This window comes from Phalaenopsis equestris, unplaced genomic scaffold (genome assembly GCF_001263595.1).
Source record: "Phalaenopsis equestris unplaced genomic scaffold, ASM126359v1 Scaffold000202, whole genome shotgun sequence".
Lineage (NCBI taxonomy): Eukaryota > Viridiplantae > Streptophyta > Magnoliopsida > Asparagales > Orchidaceae > Phalaenopsis > Phalaenopsis equestris.
The window spans coordinates 1452208-1467542 of record NW_018164644.1 but is presented as its reverse complement, the minus strand read 5'-3'; the positions used below and the strand labels follow the sequence as shown (position 1 = coordinate 1467542).

Here is a 15335-nt window from a genome sequence, read left to right as displayed (position 1 = left end):
ATTTGAGTGCTGCCTGGAATAGTTCAAAATGCGATTTTTAGGCTGTTTTAATGCTGTTTGGAGGGCCTAAACACCTCCCAAACTCACCAAAAACCTGCTCAACTTCATATTAAAACTTTTTCCAAAAGTTACAAGATGTATTTTGGTGGGACTTTTAGCAGCTCGTTAAGCTGGATTGCTTTTGTTGCAAGCCATATGTTGGTTAGGAAATTCATTTGGTTTGGGCTTTATGCAAAAATCTGAAATTGTGTAAGTTGGTTTTATGCAAGTTGGAAATTTATTCGGTTTGGCTTTATGCAAAATCTGAAATTGTGCAAGTTGGTTTTATGCAAGTTAATAAATTTATTGGATTTGGATTTATGCAAAATCTGAAATTGTGTGAGTTGGTTTTATGCGAGTTGGGGGTTCATTTGGCTTGACTTTATGTGAATTTGAGGTTCATACAAGTCAGTTTTATGCGAATTCGAAATCTATTCGGTTTGATTTTGTGTGAATCTGAAATTTATGGGGATTAAGCTCTTTTGGTGGACAAACACACTATTTTGAGCCGATATATTTACCGTTTTGGAGTGGGGTTTGTGTGCTATAAATTTGATATTTTTGGATGTTGGACATGCAAATGCATGAGAGTCGGGTGACACGTAGGTAAATCTTTTCAAAAAATCTTCTTAATTGTTGCAAGATCAGTTGTTTATTAATTCCTTCGTTATGCTTGAAGCGAAGAATTTTAAATGGTGAGGGAATTTACATGTTCTTAAATCACATACAAATTTCGAAAAGTATTTACGCACATGATTCTCTACTTCTACACATATTTATTTGCATACTTAAGGAGTTTATCTTATGGCAAGCTTTGTGGCCGGCTTAAATTATAAATTGAACATGACTCTTATTCTTCTCTTTCTATGGTTGAGTATTTATGTGGATCGTCGAGCTTGTCTACAATTGGAAAGTTATACATTGTCGTGGGGATAGCTTTCTCGCTGTTTTGAGCTAATATAACCATTGTTTTGGGGCATTTTGGTGGTCTGATTTGAAGCGATCTATACACTGTTTTGGGGCATTTTGTTGGCTGATTTGGGTTGGTTTATGCATTGTTTCGGGGCACTTTTGCTTTTTGATTTGAGGAGTGTTACACACTGCTTCAGGGCACTTTTGTTGGCTGATTTGGGCTAGTTTTGAGCACTATTTTAGAGACATTAAAATCATCATTTTAAGGCTGTTTTGAGCACTGTTTTGAAAATGATTTGGGTACCGTTTTGGCGATGCTTTGGCCCATTTTTTCCTCGCAATTTCAAGCCGATATAAATGATGTTTCTTTTTGAGAAGATTTAAACATTTTTGGGCTGACTCACTTACGGTTTTGCCCATTTGCTCTTATGATTTTTTGTCTTTATCGTTGTTTTGTTTTGTTTTTTTCTTGCTCGGTGGTGTAGTCCCACCTGCTTATACAAGATATAAGTGCTTATAGAGATATGTGGATCATAGAGTGGGTTGTAAGTTGGACGGTTCGGGGTTTAAGAGCCGTGATGCAAAGATATCCGGTGATAGAGCAGAATAATATTGCATCCCTTGACCTTAGAGCCTGGTGAAGGTATGGAACTTGACCTGAGGACCTGGTGAGTGCGGGATGACAATATTATTCACCGACACTAGACTAGCGATGACCCTTGGCTTTCATAGACTACCAGTAGTTCTAGCTCAACAGTGTGATTGTGGACAGTCAGATTTACAAAATATACAAATATAATGACAATACAAAGATAACAACAAAACAAAATAAATTTTCTTATGAAAGAAATACTTTCGATTATTGAACAAAAATCTATTTATATGCATGACAAACCACAAATTTTGAATGATACAATTTAAATGTCCACTTGTCAGTTATCTGAACTGGGCTAAGAATTGTTCTCATTTGATTGTCTTATTGGAAATTTCTAATTGAATATGGGTTTTATATACATGGATGACCGATGGTAGCCTACGAAGTCATTCGGGAAGGATAAATTTTGAGCCCACCCTGACCTGAATTCTTATGGTCCTCTTTGAGCTTTTATGTGTCACCTGCTCTTTTACATATCTATGCTCATGTTTGACGTGCTTATTAAATCTTCAACTATACCTTCTTACTTTCACATGCAATACTAACCTTTTTGCAGCAGTGGTAGGAACCTCTGGTGCGTACATGCTTATTTTCTTTACTGCACCTTTTTCCATTTTATTGTGTTTTTGCTGCGTTTTTACTTATGCATTTATTTACAGAACTTGCAAGACCTCTAAAGTAGAAAACAATAGCCTGGTTTAGGAGGCACAGCGCGGCACCCCACCGACCCAACAATATTGCGTGCTCACATGTAAAACCCCAAACCCCAAACCAAGAACTCAAACCCGTCACGACGAGGAGTTTGGAGCAAGCTTCGTGGGCAGCACGACGACGATACACTCGAACTGCAAGCAAGACGAAACGCGAAATAGATCTACACCAGCTAAGTTATGCTTTAGTTTTAAACAATAATTCGTAGGACTCCGAGGTAGCTCGCCCAGTGCGACGCAAATCTTCACATTCTCTTTAAGAACCTATGCAATTGTGTTGTGCAATATATGTCTAAACTCACCTTAAGTTCTATGATCATCGTTCAGTACGACATAAATCTTCCTATCTCTGTAGGCTATTTGTATAATCTAGTATTATGCAAATATAAGTCTCAAATAATAAAAATGGACAGGATTGAATTCTTAAATAACATCGTCCTCAAAATGCAGTCACACAGTAGGATAACTTGGGAAGTCACTGAGGGTTCTCCCCAGGATCTGTGATGTTCTCTACTTTTTTCTTTCTTTTGGACTCATGAAATAACTGCTCTCATTTGGTCATTTCCTACTTGATTTTCAGTGTCTTACCGTAAAAACCTAAAATTTGAATTCTTGAAGACTAGGAGCTTGTCCCTATAGAGAACTTGAAACCCATGTAAAATAAATCATATTTAATTTTTGTATTAGATAGGAGAATTTGTTGGTCACACAAAATGTTCGTATACCAAACGAATGTCACAAATCTCTTAGTTTGTATGATTGAGTCCATCGTCGAGGAATACACTTTTCTTTCGGGAAGGTGTATTATTCGCGGTTTCGGACACGATTATGTAAACTATTAAACGAATGAGATTCATTTGGTTTCATTTTTTAAAATTAAAACATACTATTTTCAAAATAAAAAAAATTATATACATTTTATATTAAATTAAAATTGAAAATTATGTTCAAAATAATGACCGACAATGATAAGTGCTTGTTTCCAGTAGGCAAGCATCTTGTTAATGGCATAACATTTATATTTATGTTATGTGCTTTGATTTTTGTTTTTTTTTCTTTTTTTTTTATTTGTAACATATTATAGATCGCAATTGCATGGGAATTTGATTTTTTTATCGTCATGCTATCAATTATAAACTTATTATTTATTTAGCTAATGCTTGTTATTCTTATAATTATGAATAAATTACTTGACGCTTTTGGCGAGATATTTGTTTTTTTTTTTTTTTTGAGCTCCTTTTCATTGAGCATCCAAGAATTTGATGTCATAATACAATGTCTACATAAATATCATTTGGTTTATTATTTAACTTGAAAAGAGTTTAAGAACCATATGGCTGAAAGATTTGAGCATAGTTAGATTCAGTGGCTTTTAGGATCCGTCAATTTTGCTTTTTTGGTTGCTGACCACAGCTGGCGCGCAAAAGTTGATTTGTATATTAGTTAATTACATGTTGGTTATAGTAATATGCTGCAATCTTTGAACTCATATAATCTTCGCAGTTATTAACTTTAAACTCATATTGCCCCTTTCCCGTGCAACACAACTTTTCTTCAGATCAAAATGCAAAAAGAAACTTTTTAGATGCTTTCTTAGTCATGGTAAGAATATGAAGCAGAATTAACACCCCCGAACTGAAGAGTATTGCCTTTGAACATCTCTTCCATAACTCTCTTATCCGTTTCTTCTTGTATTCTCTGGTTTGCATGTTGGGAAACAATAACATATGCAAAAACAAAGAGAAGAAAAAAAAACCATAAAAAAAGATTAACAATAAATAAAACACATGAATTTTATATGTCACTCAAATGATGGTTACCACTATTATGTTGACCTCAATATATATTTCACAAGTCGAATAAATAGGACGTTTGGCGAATGATGAATGAAGAATCCAACGGGTCATAGATTGAAGTTGATACTTTAAAACGCTGTTGAAGCTGCTTAAATGACCTCCATTAGTAAAATGGATGGCACAACTCATTTGGAAAGTCGAAATTACCCGAGGAGCCTTTCATGATCGAAAGAAGCAAGTACGGTGAAAACAAGTGATTTCCTGTACGACATGCGCTATTTGGGCTTAAATAGCCCCAACAGTTGCCAAAGTTGCTCAGATAATGTCCAAAACATTGATAAAAAGGATAATGCGAGCATTTCCAAAACATTGAATTTATCTAGAGAAAAATTCCATATTATCGAGCTTTTGTACACGTTAGCGGTGAGTAGATCAAAATGATTGAAATTAGAAAATTTAAATAAATAGTAATAATAATAATGACCCTCTACTTACTCTTTTTTCCTACTAAGCCCACCTCCCAAACACCCTTTCTACCCATGTTTTGTCTTCCACATGGACCAATCAAAGGGCAAAGTTGATGGTTACTTGTATTGAGGTGGTACTAAATCTTGTTTAAATAATGAAAAGAAATGGATGGATGAGAGGAAATGTGGAGCCTTCAACCCCCACAACTTTCATGAAAGCTTCATAGCAAGCATTAGGTGACATAATACTCGATGATATGAAAGTAAGTGTTTTTGGGAAGAGAGGTACCACAGCTGGCGCCAGAAATTATCGGTCAACTTTTTGATTAGATTTATGTGAAAAATTTTGAAATGTATTTTTATAGTTTTGAAAAATAGATGATTTAATTTAACCTAAAAGGTATATAATTTTATGAAAATAGTGTATTTTAATTTTGAAAAATGAGACCGACTGGATCTCATTTGCCCTCGTTCCGGTATCACTATTTTCTTTTGAACTTAGTTTAAACGAGTCGTGAAACCCATTTAAATCGGGGAGATCTCGTTAGCAACCGTAGGTTACCTCCTCCGAGGGACTCCCGTAAGTTCGAAAGAACGTGTTATGTTTTGTTTTTTGCTTTTTGAAAATGTTATTTAATTTTGAAAAATCAGTTTGTTTTGAAAGTGATATTGAATTCAATACCTACATAATGTGTTAGAGCAAGAGTAATTGCAATGAAGAAACAACAACAAATAAAATGTACCTGTGTATGTGGCGTATCTGCTGCTGCTATTCCTGTTGCATGTTTAACTCACAAAATACAATATAATTCGCAGAGAATTTAAATAGATTGCGGAGAAAAGAAGAAAACAGTAGAACAAGTTGTAGTAACAGTTAGGAATTCCCAAAAGGGGTGATCCTAAGATTTCCTACAACTTCTTACTGCAACTAGCGAGCTAGTATGGTGATCCTACGACCTCCTACAGCTTCAACAAACAACTAGCAAGTGTGTACGGTGATCCTACGACTCCAGACAAACAACTAGGAATTTTGAATAATGTCTGTATGAGTTTCTATGAACCCAAACAACAATGAGCAGCATCTATGCGGTTTCCTACAAATCTGAACAGAGGTAGGCAGCAACTAGATGACTTCCAAACGAACCCAAATCGTGGTAGACATCTCCTACGTGGCTTCCTACGAACCCAAATCGGGGTGGACAACTCCTATGTGGCTTTCTGTGAACCCAAATCCTGGCTTCCTACGAACCCAAATCGTGGTGGACGACTACTAGGTGGCTTCCTACGAACCTAAACAGTGGTAGACAGCAAATTGAAGCATTGGACAACGGTCCTGCAGCTCTTACAGCTCGGGGCAGCAACTAGCAGGCTTGTGCGACGATCCTACGACCTTCTACAACTTCCAAACACTCCTAACAGCCTTTGATTAGCAGTGGGCAGTAATCTTATATCTCAAACAACTTTCAAACGACAAATTCAAGGCCCAACCAGCACTCCCAAGGATTTTCTAAGCTTCCAACAGCACTCCTAAGGCTCCAACAGCGCTCCTAGGACACTCTCAAGGCTTTTCTAAGCTTACAACAGCACTCCTAAGGCTCCAACAACGCTCCTAATCATTGAATTCAGCACCTCGCAGCATTCCTACAACACTTGTGACACAGAAACTATCAATTTCAGCGCCTCGCAGCACTCCTACAGCACTTATGGCACAGAATATTAAATTCAGCACCTCACAGCACTCCTACAACACCTATGACACAAAAACTATCAAATTCAGCACTCCTACAACACCTATGACACAGAAAATACTAAATTCAGCACCTCACAGCACTCCTACAACACCTGTGGCACTCCAAATTATTAACTTCAGCACCTCGCAACACTCCTACAACACTTATGGCACATAAAATACTAAATTCAGCACCTCGCAGCACTCCTACAATGATTGACAATCTCAAACAGCATTTAAGTGGAACACATCCTCCAAAATAATGATAAACCATCCCGAAACGGTACGTTAAAAGGCTCCCAGAAAACTGCAGCGAAAAAAAAAACCTCCAAATCACGTCAAAAACAGCTAACATATATTTTAAATAGCTGAAAATAATTCCGTCAAGCTATGAGGCCTTAGATCAGTTTAAAGGGGTCGATCACTGTTAAAGATAACACTAACAATTGCTAATGATAACGTTAAAAACTGGATAGAATCGAGAACGGGTCATTTCCATTATGCAACGTCAATCTTGATTTCTATGAATGAAATAAAGAGATAAAAAGGGGGTCGAAAACTTCTTTTTTTTTTTTATCGAGAAGTTTCTTTAAAAGCAATGGAGCAAATAATCTGGGTTTTCTATGGAATTCGATTTTTACAAATAAAGTTTCGTATGAAATTCAATTTTAAAGATCAAGAACATCCATGATCAAGAAATGTAAATGAAATCAAACATCATTCGCATCTCTAATAACCGTATGCTTCCCTTAATCCCATCCATCTAGAGGAATCTGAATCCGACCAAAGTCAAGAAAAGCATCCCACGGGAAAACTTCACAATTCCATCACATAAAGACACTACTAAATTATAAAGACACTACTAAATTTTAATAAGATCAACAAGCCTTTAAGAAAGAATAGAAAGAAAAGAAAATAAAAATAAAATAAAAAAAGTCACAGATAGATTTCTCATACCTGACAGGAGGAGCCTGAGTCGAACGAGGAAGAGAGGCCGATGAATCCCGAGCGCGAGGAAGAAAGAGACCAGCGAGAGAGTTGCGGAGGGGTGCTTCAAGGAGGGGTGGTCGAGCGGGATGGCCTTGGTGCGGGAGACGGAACCGAGCAACTTCGATTCGGAATCGAGCTGAGACGGGATCGAGCGGGCAGTGGCGGGATCAAGCGGGCAATGGCGGGAGACGGGATCGAGCGGCTTCGGAGTGGGGAGGAGGCGAGCGAGCGAGCAGAAGCTTTGTACTTGCAGCTGAAATGTGACAGGAACGGGAAAGCTGAGCGGGAGCGAACGGGGAAGAAAAGCTCGGGAGCCGCGAATTAAGTCGAATCCCCGAGGAAGAAGACGCTCCTTCCTTTTAGAATTGGAGCGGGAGCCGTTACTATGGAACCGATTGGGCGGGGAAATAAAAATGATTTTCAAATGTAGGGGCAGGAAATAAATGGTTTCCAAATGGGGAAGGATTAAATGGAAATAATTAACCCTTGAATTAATTTTTATTAAGGCAGTATTTAAATAATCCATTTGAATTTTAAAATTTGAATTTCAAATTCAGGTGAGCTGGTGCCTAGCCGTCGTTGTTCACCCCGAGTCCAGCCTGAATCAAACCCGAGTCGGACCTGAGTTGTGCCCGGGCCCGTGCACAGCTAAAAAAAAAGTGCATCGACATCCGTGCAGTTCGCGCGAGTGTGGAACCACAACGATATGATGTCATTCTTAGCTAAAATCGACGTTCTGGACGCGTCGGTGATGTCCGTTTCGTCATCCGGGGTCGTACGGGCGAGTTTGTCGGCGGGCGAGTTAAATTAAGTCAAAGTCGTGTGTGGCGCAATGAGTACGCAAAATGCGACGTTATCGAGCGTCTGGGTCACAAAGGGGTTCCCTAGGGGCTGCTCCTATTAATATAGGAACTTGACTCGAGTTTCATGTGTCAGTCTTAATCAAATTAACAGAACGTTGAGGATCCGAGACCGCCCATGCGAAGCTCAAAGGAGTGACGAGGTGACTCGAATTTTCTAAATGGTGTGGGTTCCGTACTAGTCTTCTAAGAGAGTCGAACAGGGGAAGCCTAAAGCTAGACCCTAGGCTTTAAGGAGAGAAAAAAGAGACCTCATCCAGATATGAGGTCAACAAATGGACTCCCAATACGTGTGGTGTGCGAGACAAGCACATCGCGCGTATTGGTGTTGACCGAAGCGATAACAAAACCAAAGAGTTCTTGTAAGTAGATCTACTTAGAGCGGACCGGATGTCGAATTGGGATTAGCAATCAAACTCAAGTTGGTGTTCCGACTCAGGAAAGTTCCGACTCAGGAAATCTTAGCTTGAGAAAGGCTTCAAGTAGAGAGATGAGAGTTTCCGCTGGGGATTTGAAGGTGCGTTTTCAGATCGTGATTGTGAGTTTGAACTTTCAAGATTCGAATGTCGATTTGGTCTGTTTCAATGTATTGTGGAGATCTGATCAAGAAGTAAAGCACAATGATGTATATTCGACTCGAGAGATAGTGACGTCGAATGTTGATTTGGTTTGTTTTGATGTTGTGTGGAGACCTGGTCAAGAAGTAAAGCACAAGGGTGCATATTCGACTCAAGAAAAAGTGATGAAAACCTTTGTCGCATTGGGAAGGAAGGCACGCGGACTTACATCCAACCCAAGTGAGTAAGTGAATGTCGAAAGAATGTCTGCTACAGTGAGGCGGAAAACACGGGGTCTCACATACGGCCCTAGCGGTAGCGAAAGTATTAGGAAAGATGCTGTGAAAATTTGCAGAGTATTCGCGGAGGATATTTGTAGGAAGGAATCATGTTGAATAAGAAATACTAGGAGGCTCGTATCCAACTTGAGAGCTGATCGATAATTGTCTGCTACACTGGGGAAGAAAACACTGGGACTTATATCCAACCCAAGGTGTAGCTGGAATGTCCGTTACATGAGGTAGGAATGTACTAGGACTGAAATCCAATGTAATAGGTGATAAAAGTGATCAGGTTGAGAGGGAATGTTCTGAAACTGATTTCCAACTCAAGAAGTCTGCTACATCGGAAGGAAGGTGCTGGGACTAACATCCAACCCTCGCGGTGATGAAATGATCAGGATGAGTGGGAAAACACTGAGATTAACTTCCAACTCAAGAAGTCTGCTACATCAGGAAGGAAGACGTTAGGACTAATTTTCAACCTTTAGAGGTAGCGAAAATGTCTATCACATTAGGAAGTAATGCACTAGGACTAACATCCAACCAAAGCAGTGACGAAATAAACAAAAGGAGTGGGAAAGCACTAGGACTAACTTCCAACTCAAGAAGTCTGCTACATCAGGAAGGAAGGCGTTAGGACTAATTTCCAACCTTTGGAGGTAGCAAAAATGCCTATCACATTAGGAAGGAATGCACTAGGACTAACATCCAACCTAAGCGGTGACAAATTAAACAAAAGGAGTGGGAAAGCACTGGGACTAACTTCCAACTCAAGAAGTCTGCTACATCAGGAAGGAAGGCGCTGGGACTGTTATCCAACCTTACAAGTAGCGAAAATGCCTATCACATTAGGAAGAAATGTACTGGGACTGACATCCAACCTAAGCGGTGACGAAATGATCAGGAGTGGGAAAACACTGGACTTGAATCCCAACTCAAGAGCTGATCAGGAAAAGAATGCCTGCTACACTGGGGAGGAAGGCGCTGGGCCTGATTTCCAACCCCTTAGAGATAGCGAAAATGTTTATACTGTAGGAAGGTTATGCAAATTCGTGCAAATTGTGGAACTGTGAAAATTTGTGCAACTTCACAATGACTGTGATCTGTCCTACGATGAGTAGGAAGACAAAAGAAAGGTGCAGTTCTGTAGATTAGAACCGTCGGACTCTTTCTGCAAGAGATTGTAGGCTAGAAGTCTCATGGAAATTCCATGAACAAAGTATAAGAGAAGGACCCAGAGCTTCTATGGTAGAAGATTTTGGGTCAAGAGATGACAATGATGATAGGCCGAGGAGGCTCAACAAGGTCAGGATTGGAACGTGGTTCCGGATTTAAAATGTTTTGATTTTATTTGATTTAATGTTGTTTTGTTGTGGTTTAAAATGTTGAATTTAAGTTATCAAACTTAATTTTGTTCACATCATTCTTTTGTCTCTCTGTTTTGTTCAAAACGGGACAAACTTGTTTCAAGGACCATTAAATCAATCGCTTAGAGTGACAGCTATGAAAATGCATTGATCTTCTGTAAGTTGTTGAAGAAAAATCAAACTTTGTTAACTTTGTTGAAACTGAGTACAGTGATACAAGATAGGATAACATTATCTGTATCGTAGTCATAAAGTCATAGCAATAGCATCTGCTTGCGCACCTTCGGAGTTAGGTAGAGACTAACCCTTCCTTCTAAAATACATTCCAGAACCGGAGTCCCTTCATGTATGCTTAGAGGCGTGCTGTCTTTAGGCGGTCATAACTCCAAAGGTCGTAAACCCTCTAGGTCTGGATCAGGTCGATATCCAAACGGTGTCTTACTATCATCCATCTTTCTGAAGGTTATTGAAACTCTTCTTCGTGGAACTCCTGGGATACAGTGTCTAACTAAATCTGCCTCATTCCCTTTAAGTACCAGGACTGACCCGAGGGGTAAAGGAATTTAAGCTGAGCCTCGATACTCTCCTGGGCCGATTGTCCGTAAGTCACTGCCGAACAAAATGTTGCATTCACTGATGAACGAGACGGTGCTGAACGGCCTCAGAAAATCATGATGATCGATATGTGGTGGGATGCAGTCCCCCTTTTCGTAAATGTTTATCATGCAACTATTAAGTATGCAGTTGGCAGGCAATACGTGCCATAACATCATTTTCTGGATCATCCTCTTTATAATTGGTGGTATCAGATCCACCTCGTCGTGTCTTATAATCCCCGGGGGATTTCCTTCATTATCATACGCGAAGTTATAATAGCAACCACACTGAATGGTGATCCGTCCTTTTCCTCTCATCCATTTCTGAGGCTCAGAATAAGTCCTCTTCCTTAAGCGACCTGCTCGGCCCAGGTTTCTGAGATGGAAGATATAGTGAACTATCCTCCTTTGTTCACTCTCAGAAAACACGCCGGTATGTAATTCAAGTCCTTCAAGAATGTTGATATACTTTCCCTGTATCTTTTCGCGATGTTCAAATTGCTATTTTCGAACCTTCTGGAACATTTCCAACTCTTCCTCTGAAATTATTTGCAACTTCCTTGGCTTACCAGGTGGTGGGACGTATAGCTGAATATCTTAGACTTTTTCATTCTCCTTTGCAGTAGAGAGAGCTTCTTGAACTATATGTGTTGCGCGCGACCTGGGGGGCGTGTATTTGGCGAGTGTGCGAGTTTCGTTGGCTTTTGACTCTGACTTGTTTATTGCCCGGAGAGGTAAGGTACCCTTGACTGATTGCTCCAGTAACTCTTCTTTCTGCATGGTTTGAAGATCTTGTACAACTGGTTCACTTGATTGTTTTTCTTCTAGACGGGCAAGTACCCTGTGCTTGCGGCGAGCAAGGTTTCTCCACTGCGAACGTGTCATGGGGATCTTCCTCAGAGGGGCACTGATGAGCTCACCCCCTGCTGTCATGACCATGGACCTTATTTTGGTGGTCTCCTGCACTGGACCATCATTAGTTTGAGCTACCTTGCTGACTTCTTCAAGTTTCCTCTTTTTCGTAAGTATGTTTTCCTGCTTGCTTCGGAACTCTAGCACAGGCTTCTGATCTTGTACCTCTACTTGATTTACCACTTCATGTAAGGGCCCCTCGTATACCATTTCAACTTTCTCGAAGTCTAAGTCGAAATGAACGATGGCTCCCTTTGACACTTTTTGCTAATGAAAATAGTGCATTACTTTCTAATGTGATAGGCATTTTCGTTACCTCTAAGGGTTGGAAACGTTGGAAATTAGTCCCAGCGTCTTCCTTCCTGATGTAGCAGATTTCTTGAGTTGGAAGTTAGTCCTAGTGCTTTCCCACTCATCCTGATCATTTCGTCACCGCTTAGGTTGAATGTTAGTCCCAGTGCATTCCTTCCTAATGTGATAGACATCTGCGCTACTTGTAAGGTTGTATTAGTCCCAGTGCCTTCCTCCCTGATGTAGCAGGCATCTTTGATCATTTCGTCACCGCTTAGGTTGGATGTTAGTCATAGTGCATTCCTTCCTAATGTGATAGAAGGTTGATTTCGTCACCGCTTAGGTTGGATGTTAGTCATAGTGCATTCCTTCCTAATGTGATAGGCATTTTCACTACTTGTAAGGTTGGAAATTAGTTTCAGCGCCTTCCTTCCTAATGTAGCAGACTTCGTAAGTTGGAAATTAGTCCCAGTGCTTTCACACTCCTTTTGATCATTTCGTCACCGCTTAGGTTGGATGTTAGTCCTAGTGCATTCCTTCCTAATGTGATAGACATTTTCGCTACTTGTAAGGTTGGAAATTAGTCCCAGCGCCTTCTTTCCTGATGTAGCAGACTTCTTAAGTTGGAAATTAGTCCCAGTGTTTTCCCACTCCTTTTAATAATTTCGTCACCGCTTAGGTTGGATGTTAGTCCTACTGCATTCCTTCCTAATGTGATAGACATTTTCGCTACCTCTGAGGGTTAAAAACCAGTCCCAGTGTCTTCCTCCCTGATGTAGCAGACATTTAATCATTTCATCACCGCTCAGGTTGGATGTTAGTCATAGTGCATTCATTCCTAATGTGATAGGCATTTTCGCTACTTGTAAGGTTGTAAATTAGTTTCAGCGCCTTCCTTCCTAATTTAGCAGACTTATTGAGTTAGAAGTTAGTCCCAGTGCTTTCCCACTCATCCTGATCATTTCTTCACCGCTTAGGTTGGATGTTAGTCTTAGTGCATTCCTTCCTAATGTGATAGACATTTTCGCTACCTCTAAGGGTTGGAAATTAGTCCCAGCGTCTTCCTTCCTGATCTAGCAGACTTCTTGAGTTGGAAGTTAGTCCCAGTGCTTTCCCACTCATCCTGATCATTTCGTCACCGCTTATGTTGGATGTTAGTCCTAGTGCATTCCTTTCTAATGTGATAGACATTTTCGCTACCTCTAAGGGTTGAAAATTAGTCTCAGCGTCTTCCTTCCTGATGTAGCAGACTTCTTGAGTTGGAAGTTAGTTTCAGTGCTTTCCCACTCATCCTGATCATTTCGTCACCGCATACGTTGGATGTTAGTCCTAGTGCATTCCTTCCTAATGTGATAGGCATCTACGCTACTTATAAGATTGGAAATTAGTCCCAGCGCCTTCCTGATGTACCAGACTTCTTGAGTTGGAAGTTAGTCCCAGTGCTTTCCCACTTATCCTGATCATTTCATCACCATCATTTCAATCATTTCATCACCGCTTAGGTTGGATGTTAGTCCTAGTGCATTCCTTCCTAATGTGATAGGCATTTTCGCTACCTCTAAGGGTTGGAAATCAATCCCAATGCCTTCCTCTCTGATGTAGCAGAGATTTTTTTTATCATTTCGTCACCGCTTAGGTTGAATGTTAGTCTTAGTGCATTCCTTCCTAATGTGATAGACATTTTCGTTACCTCTAAAGGTTGGAAATTAGTCCCAGCGCCTTCCTTCATAGCAGATTTCCTAAGTTGGAAAGTAGTCCCAGTACTTTTCAACTTATCCTGATCATTTCGTCACAGCGTGGGTTGGATGTTAGTCCCAGCATCTTCCTCCCAATGTAGCAGACTTCTTGAGTTGGAAATCAGTCTCAGAGCATTCCCTCTCAACCTGATCACTTTATCACCTATTACATTGGATTTCAGTCCTAGTACATTCCTACCTCATGTAACGGACATTCCAGCTACACCTTGGGTTGGATATAAGTCCCAGTGCTTTCTTCTCCAGCGTAGCAGAGATTTATCGATCAACTCTCAGGTTGGATACGAGTCTTCTAGTATTTCTTATTCAACCTGATTTATTCCTACAAATATCCTCCGCGAATATTCTGCAAATTTTCACAGCATCTTTCCCAATACCTTCGCTACCGCTAGGGCCGGATGTGAGACCCCGTGTTTTTCGCCTCACTATAGCAAACATTCTTTCAACATTCACTTACTCGGGTTGGATGTAAGTCCCCGTATTTTCCTTCCCAATGCGACAAAGGTTTTCATCACTATCTCTCGAGTCGAATATGCACCCTTGTGCTATACTTCTTGACCAGGTCTCCACACAACATTGAAATAGACCAAATCGACATTCAAATTTGAAAGCTGAAACTCACAATCACAATCTGAAAACACACCTTCAAATCCCCAGCGGAAACTCTCATTTCTCTACCTGAAGCCTTCCTCGAGCTAAGATTTTCTGAGTAGGATCCCCAGCTCGAGTTCGATTGCTAAATCCAATTCGACATCCGGTCTGCACTAGGTAGATATACTTACACGGACTCTTTGGTTTTGTTGATCGCTTCGGTCAACACCAATACGCGCGATGTGCTTGTCTCGCACACCACACCTATTGGGGGTCCATTTGTTAACCTCATTTCTGGATGAGTTCTCTTTTTTGTCTCTCCTTAGAAGCCGAGGGTCTAGCTTTAGACTTCCCCTGTTTGACTCTCTTAGAAGACTAGTACAGAACCCACACCATTTAGAAAATTCGAGCCACCTCGTCATTCCGAGTTTCACATGGGCGGTCCCGGTTCCTCAACTTTCTGTTATATTGATTAAAACAGACACATAAAACTCGAGTCGATTTCCTACATTAATAAGAGCAGCCCTGTCGGCATTATTTTTGGTGTGTGGTTTGCCCGTAAGAAGCTGTCGGTAATCGGAATTGAAATCCCGTTGCCCGCTTCGGAAGGACGTTTTTAAAAATTTTAGTTTTGAAAAAGATGAAGTCAAACTGACTCTATAATTTTCATAGTTTAAATGAAAGAGCGCTTTACTTCAAATCTTGTATCTATCCCGAAGGATGAACACAAGAATTGAGGCTGAGGCTCGATCAAATAAACTAAAGAATGTTATGACATCTGTTTGGTCTGCGAAATCAATGTATTGGCCGACAAATTCCCCTATTTAA

General features: G+C 40.2%; 1 protein-coding gene and 1 pseudogene across 1 annotated transcript in view; one reads left to right on the top strand and one right to left on the bottom strand.

Moving 5' to 3' along the window:
- The window catches only part of LOC110022648, an 89152-nt gene that overhangs the window by 30436 nt on the left and 43381 nt on the right, over positions 1 to 15335 (top strand). The gene's annotated exons all lie outside the window — the stretch shown is intronic.
- LOC110022694 lies at positions 10741 to 12081 on the bottom strand (annotated as a pseudogene).